Source organism: Notothenia rossii (genome assembly GCF_949606895.1).
Source record: "Notothenia rossii genome assembly, chromosome: 7".
Lineage (NCBI taxonomy): Eukaryota > Metazoa > Chordata > Actinopteri > Perciformes > Nototheniidae > Notothenia > Notothenia rossii.
The window spans coordinates 47,325,802-47,331,952 of NC_136905.1; positions in this window are offsets into that span (position 1 = coordinate 47,325,802).

The window sequence follows — 6,151 nt, forward strand, 5'->3', positions numbered from 1 at the left end:
CTTTATTTCATACTGAATAATATGTAAAAAAAGGAAAAATATTAGGTCCAATAAAAAAACTTTGCTTCTGGAAGCAGGCCATTTCGTGACGTCACGTGTGGTTCCCGGCTGCCGCTGTCTGGCTCCCTGCTGCCGTCCGGATCGACAGCCAATGCGCGCAGCCAGCGAGAGTTGACAACGAAAAATGGCGTCAAATATTGTTGATGTTTACGCATCAGAAAAAGCTAATAGCGCGGGTATTTGGCACAATTTGACAGAACAATTATTTGGTGTGGACGATGCGAGCAGTGACGATGAATCTGAACGATCTCTGCCGCCTTTTACACCAGAAATAAGAGGCCTAGAACCGTATAGGTTCGAGCCAGCAAAACGCGAATGTGCACCACCGGCCTCAGCTGAAAACATGGAAGTCACTCCGTAAACTCCCGTAAAACCTTCTCTTTCGGGAACAAATGAACGGTAAAACCATCCCGATTGGTGTTGCTACACCCGCCAACGACACACCTCTTCACCATGATCCGGAAAAAACAAGACAAACTCGGAGATAAACACTGATACACAAAGTTGACATGCGGCTATACCAGCAATGCTACACTGTGTGATGCTGGGACGGGCTGAACTCACCAGGATTCGCGGAACCACACGTGACGTCACGACACAGCACCAAGCAGCGGCAAGTTTGAATCCAGACTTTTCTGGATACCTCTGAATTTGACCCATTTTCCCGATATTAACAAGTGATTTACAGCAAATAGGAAACGATATTCGATCTATATCACGTGTTACTGGAATAAGACCCAACAAGTTAATGCATTTTGAAACAGTTCTATGATCTTTCAGCTACAGTAAATTACGCAAGATAAGGACTTTAACATCTATCACTGTGTATATCATCATTCAAACATCTTTTAAAAGTTGAACAAACCCCACACAGCTCAGTGAAATGTTGACTTTATTTGATCATTTCAGTAAAAACTAATGTTCATATTTCTCTTTTTGATTATAATACTGGTGATGAACGTTCAAAACAAAGCACTTTGGCAAGTTAACACATACGTTTTAAAATGCTTAATAAGCACCGTAACTTTCATGATATAACTTCTCCGTCATAATCGTTTGTTTCCATGAACGGCTGACTGTTTTGTGACGGCAAATGCTGCGGCTGCAAGGCATTGTGGGGCAGCATTTTCTCCTCTCCTTTCGGCTAGGGAGGTCCAGTGGTTCCTAAGCTAAAGGAGGTTATAAAGGAAGTTTGAAACCTCCTTTCCTATCATTCTAGAGAATTCGAACAGCACTTATCATGGCTGCCGCTGAGGGACTTCCGGGTCATTTCACTCTGTTAGGAAGGTTCCTAAGCTAAATGGACTATTCGACTCCAGCCCCGGACTTGTATCGGAGCAGCGGAGGAGTGATGAGGTATCTAGAGATCTGAGTCCTTCGGAGGAGTGATGTGGTATCTAGAGATCTGAGTCGTGTGGGCTGCTTGTGTTCCTGTTCATCAGGACATCATATGACTAGCAGATCCTGTGTGAACGCTCTACGTTAGTCAGTGGACGTCCGACAACATGCACACTAACTTATATTGCAGCTATAGGCTAAACTTTGGTTTAGATTGCGTGAATAAACTAGCTAGAGAGCTAAAGTTAATTACATTCATCCAATGTCAGAAGGATTACCTTTTAACGAACGTTGTAATGTTTTTCTTTCACTTCAATTTGAGTAAAACATTGAAGATATAACATTGTATGGTTTTCTTTTTACACTGATTCAGATATAATGAAAAGACTACGTCAGTCAAAGCTCAGCTTTGGTAAGGAAGAGACGGGACAGGCAGAGAGAAAGAGAAAGAGAGAAAGTGATGGAAATCAGGGAGGAACTGCAGGTACAGTCACACAAAATAATGTAGGCTTAACAACCCCATATATCTATCTATCTATCTATCTAGCTATATATCTATAACAATAGTCTTCATTTACAATAGGCATACTTTTAAATCAACATACATCTATTGCAGTTATGATGTCATAATAACATACAATTGTATAAAACACAATTTGCTTTGATCTTTGTTCCCTTTTGAGAATCAAACAAAACATATTTAAAAAAAAAATAATGCAAACAAACAAGTGAAATGAACTAAATTGCTGAATTGCTTTTAATTCACTGGCAGGCGCGACAAGTGAGGAGGAGCAAAAAGTGAACAATGAGGGAGAGATTGAACAAAGAGAAAGAGTAGAGGACAGTAGTGAACAGGAAGAAGACAGAGAGACTAAAAAAGATGGAAGAGAGGCTGCAGGTTATGGAAAGAAGAGAGACATGGAAAATTAATGTTGACAATGTTTTCTGATCATTTTAGCCTCTTCTGCATGTCCAGATCATTAATAGTAACAATCAGATGATTCTTATGCATTACACTTTCAAAAATAATTGATGCTGACATTGTCAGCCCACTGACATGGTTTGAAATCTATATTTTATCCAATTTGTGACCCCCCACAGGACTTAAAAAGCACCTAACTAGATCATGAAAATCCCGAAAATCTCGGGGGGTATCCCCTGGACCCCCCTAACATGTTTGGACCTCGGTATTTAGGAAATCCTGGATACGGCCCTGCTCATACCCCTTTAAAATGTAAAATTATACGAGCTAAAAGCTAATAGCTAATAGCTAATGGCTAGTAGCCGTTAGCTAGCATACCGCACAGTAAGTTGTATTTGAATGTCTTAAAAGGATTCACAAACTCACAACACGACTACCCTGCACTTCTTAAGGTGCTTACAATACTTGCTGACTGGACTTAATAACAGTTTTGGTGTATATTTAATGAATTTTGTCGTCTCTGATTATACACATGTAATGAATGCAGCTCTTACCAGACGGGGATTCAGCAGTGGACTTTAAATGCGACGCACCAAATTAGGTCACACATTTGATGCGCGCGCCGTGATTGAAAATACTTTATTAAAAAAAAAAAAACAAGGACAATAAACAAAGCAATCCTCACAAAAGCCGGACAAAATAATTTGAGCCGCCTTACAGCCAAAGCCCGAGACAACGTTTAAAGCACATGTGTCAAACTCAAGGCCCGGGGGCCAAATCAGGCCCTTGGTGGATTTAATTTCGGCCTGCAGGAAAATTTGTAATTACTATTAGATCTGACCCGCCGGTATATTGCACGCACACCTTCACTCAATCCTGAGGGTCTCCTCAGCTCAGAGCCTGAGCCCAAACATTGATGAACTTGCACCCAAGATGAGATGCCAAGTATCTGAACTAGTATCACAGAGCAGCATACTGAATTTACATGGATGTTTCTTTCTGCACTTTCTTTCTTGCGACAACAGGACATGTTTGTTTTTTTCTTTGAGGGAAATAGTTTTTTTGAAGCTGTTGTTGGCCTGTGGAAAAATGTAATCATAAGAAATGACTCCAGAAAAGCTGCAGATAGAGCCATAAGAAATAAATGCAAATGATTATTTAATGTTTAATGTTGTTTTTATCAGCAATAATTTAAGCTTTGTTAGTTCCAGGTTTAATATGTGCAATAAGTTCATTTCAATAAGTTTTGCAATAAACATTGAACCAGTCCGGCCCTTGACTAGTACCCATTTTTTTATTTTGGCACATTGTGTATTTGAGTTTGACACCCCTGGTTTAAAGCATAATAAAGACAATATACTGCATACGCAGTCTCGCAACGTATGCGTCCACGTAAATAATTCATTACCCAGCATGCATTATCTCAACTTCACATAAGAGAAAACAATGCCTAGAAGCCTATTTTTGCCTAACTGTCGCCGAGGCCTATCACAGAGTATGAAAATCACAATTTTGTTAATTTTTATAAACAATATATAAAGAGCATAATGTGTTGCAATGACATCTCGCACCATACGCTTCAGTTGAGAATGGGGAGCATTCGCGGGGAGCATTCGCGGGGAGCATTCGCTCGCATTCTCAAGTCGTCCACCACATACGTTTAGGGAGCTCTATAGAAGTCTATGGACATCCCCGAAAGTTGAAACTGGACGCTAAGGGGCCCCCCCTTGCATTGGAAAGTGACGACAGGGACCTTGACATAACGTCACTATAGGACGAGTTGGGAGTGAGAATGTGTTGGTTGAGCAGGAATGCCGTACGGTTTTGAAATGTTGAGAACGGTTACGAGCTAAAAGCCAGACAGCTAACATTGACCTTCACAGGAGGAGAGTGAACTTTTCATTACCTTTGGTTAACAATGGCTTGCCCTCTGACATCTGAGACATCACCTACAGTGCATCCGGAAAGTATTCATACCCCTTAACTTTTTTCACAATTTGTTATGTTCCAGCCTTATTTCAAAATGGATTAAATTCATTTTTGTTCTCAATATCCCACACACAATACCCCATAATGACAAAGCGAAAACGTTTTTAAAGAATTTTTTGCAAACGTGTTATAAATAATTAAAAGAAATATCACATACGTATTCACACCCCTTGCTTTGACACTGAACATTTAGCTCAAGTGCATCTCGTTTCCAATGATCATCCTTGAAATGTTTCTATCACCTCCAATCACCTCCAATCACCTCACCCATGTATATCTCATATCTTGTGTGATTAGTGCTATTTTCCACATAGCGCCTCCTGCTGCTATCTTCTGTCTCTGCATTGATGCCTTTATTAGTCCTCAAACGGTGTCCTGTTCGGGGTACCCAACAAAACCCTGGTCAGGCTCCAGTATGTGCAAAACTGTGCTGCAGGTTACTCACACAAAGCCGTGGCAGCACAACTCCCACCCTCATCCACCTCCACTGGCTGCCGGTCAAATCATGCATATCTTATAAAATCCTCCTCCTGACTTACAAGTCCCTCCATGCCCATACCCAGGGCGGTTTCTTCCTATATGCGGACTATGCGGTTGCATAGGGCCCCGGGGGCCACTAGGGGGCCCCCGAGCTGAAAGTTCAGATTCAGCTGCGGCACGTCAGTAGAGTAGCAAGCGTAATGGGATAATCATGGCTTCAAAACGGACATATCCCTCTGGTTCAGAAAAAAGGAGAAAGCTGAAGAAGAAAAACGCTCACATGATGAGAATAAGGGTAAGGCATTTGTTCATGGTGTAAATTCACTTGTGGGGTGGAGGGAGTAGCTATAATGTTAGCCAATGTTTGAGCAAGTTTGCTACTTTTGAGCAAGTCATGCTAGCTCCGCTAGCCTCAGCTAGCTACGCTATCTCCGTTAGCCTCAGCTTAATTGATAAGAGCTAGTTGGCTAGGATTGTTTGTACTTTGTATGCGGATAAACCCAGTTTAATACAGTGTTTGCTTTACGAAAAGGCTAAAATGAAATTGCAGAGCTCTGAAGTCTCACGCATTTGGCGTGAGACACACGCATTTCACTCCATTCACACGCTCACACGCCACACGCAGAGATTTCTTTCCAGGGTACCGCCCACCAAGTTGCGCCGCAATTTTGTAAACAAACTAGGCTTGTTTGAGACGCGTGCACTCCACTAGCGTGCACGCGTGCACTCCACTAGGGTTAAATTATGGAACAAAGCCAATGTACATTTAAAAATGTACCTTTTTTTTGGTTTTCAAGAAATTGTTTCTATTGCTTTTTTGGGGGATACAAATGTGAATAATGTATTTGTTTTGTTTTCGATTTAATTATAAGAATATAGGATATTCATATATAAGATTGTTGCCAAAGCCTTTTCAGTCACTAATTACTGTTGTATAAGTTTACATTGTGATATGTTTATGATTAATGTTTGTATGATGACTGTTTAAAAATAAACAACAACAAAGTTTGCTTGCTAATTTAAGGAGTCTTGTCTTTGCAGGGACAATTCTCAAGTACTTTGTGCAAGCAGAGCCATATGCTGCAGATCCATCCTCCTCATCACCTCCTGAGCCACATGCAGGTCCATCCTCCTCATCCTCCTCATCACCTCCTGAGCCACATGCAGGTCCATCCTCCTCATCCTCCTCATCACCTCCTGAGCCACATGCAGGTCCATCCTCCTCATCACGTCCTGAACCACATGCAGGTCCATCCTCCTCATCACCTCCTGAGCCACAAGCAGGTCCATCCTTCTAATCACGTCCTGAGCCACTTGCCACAGGTAAATCTGCTCCTCCTGCAGACATACAAGCAGAGCAGC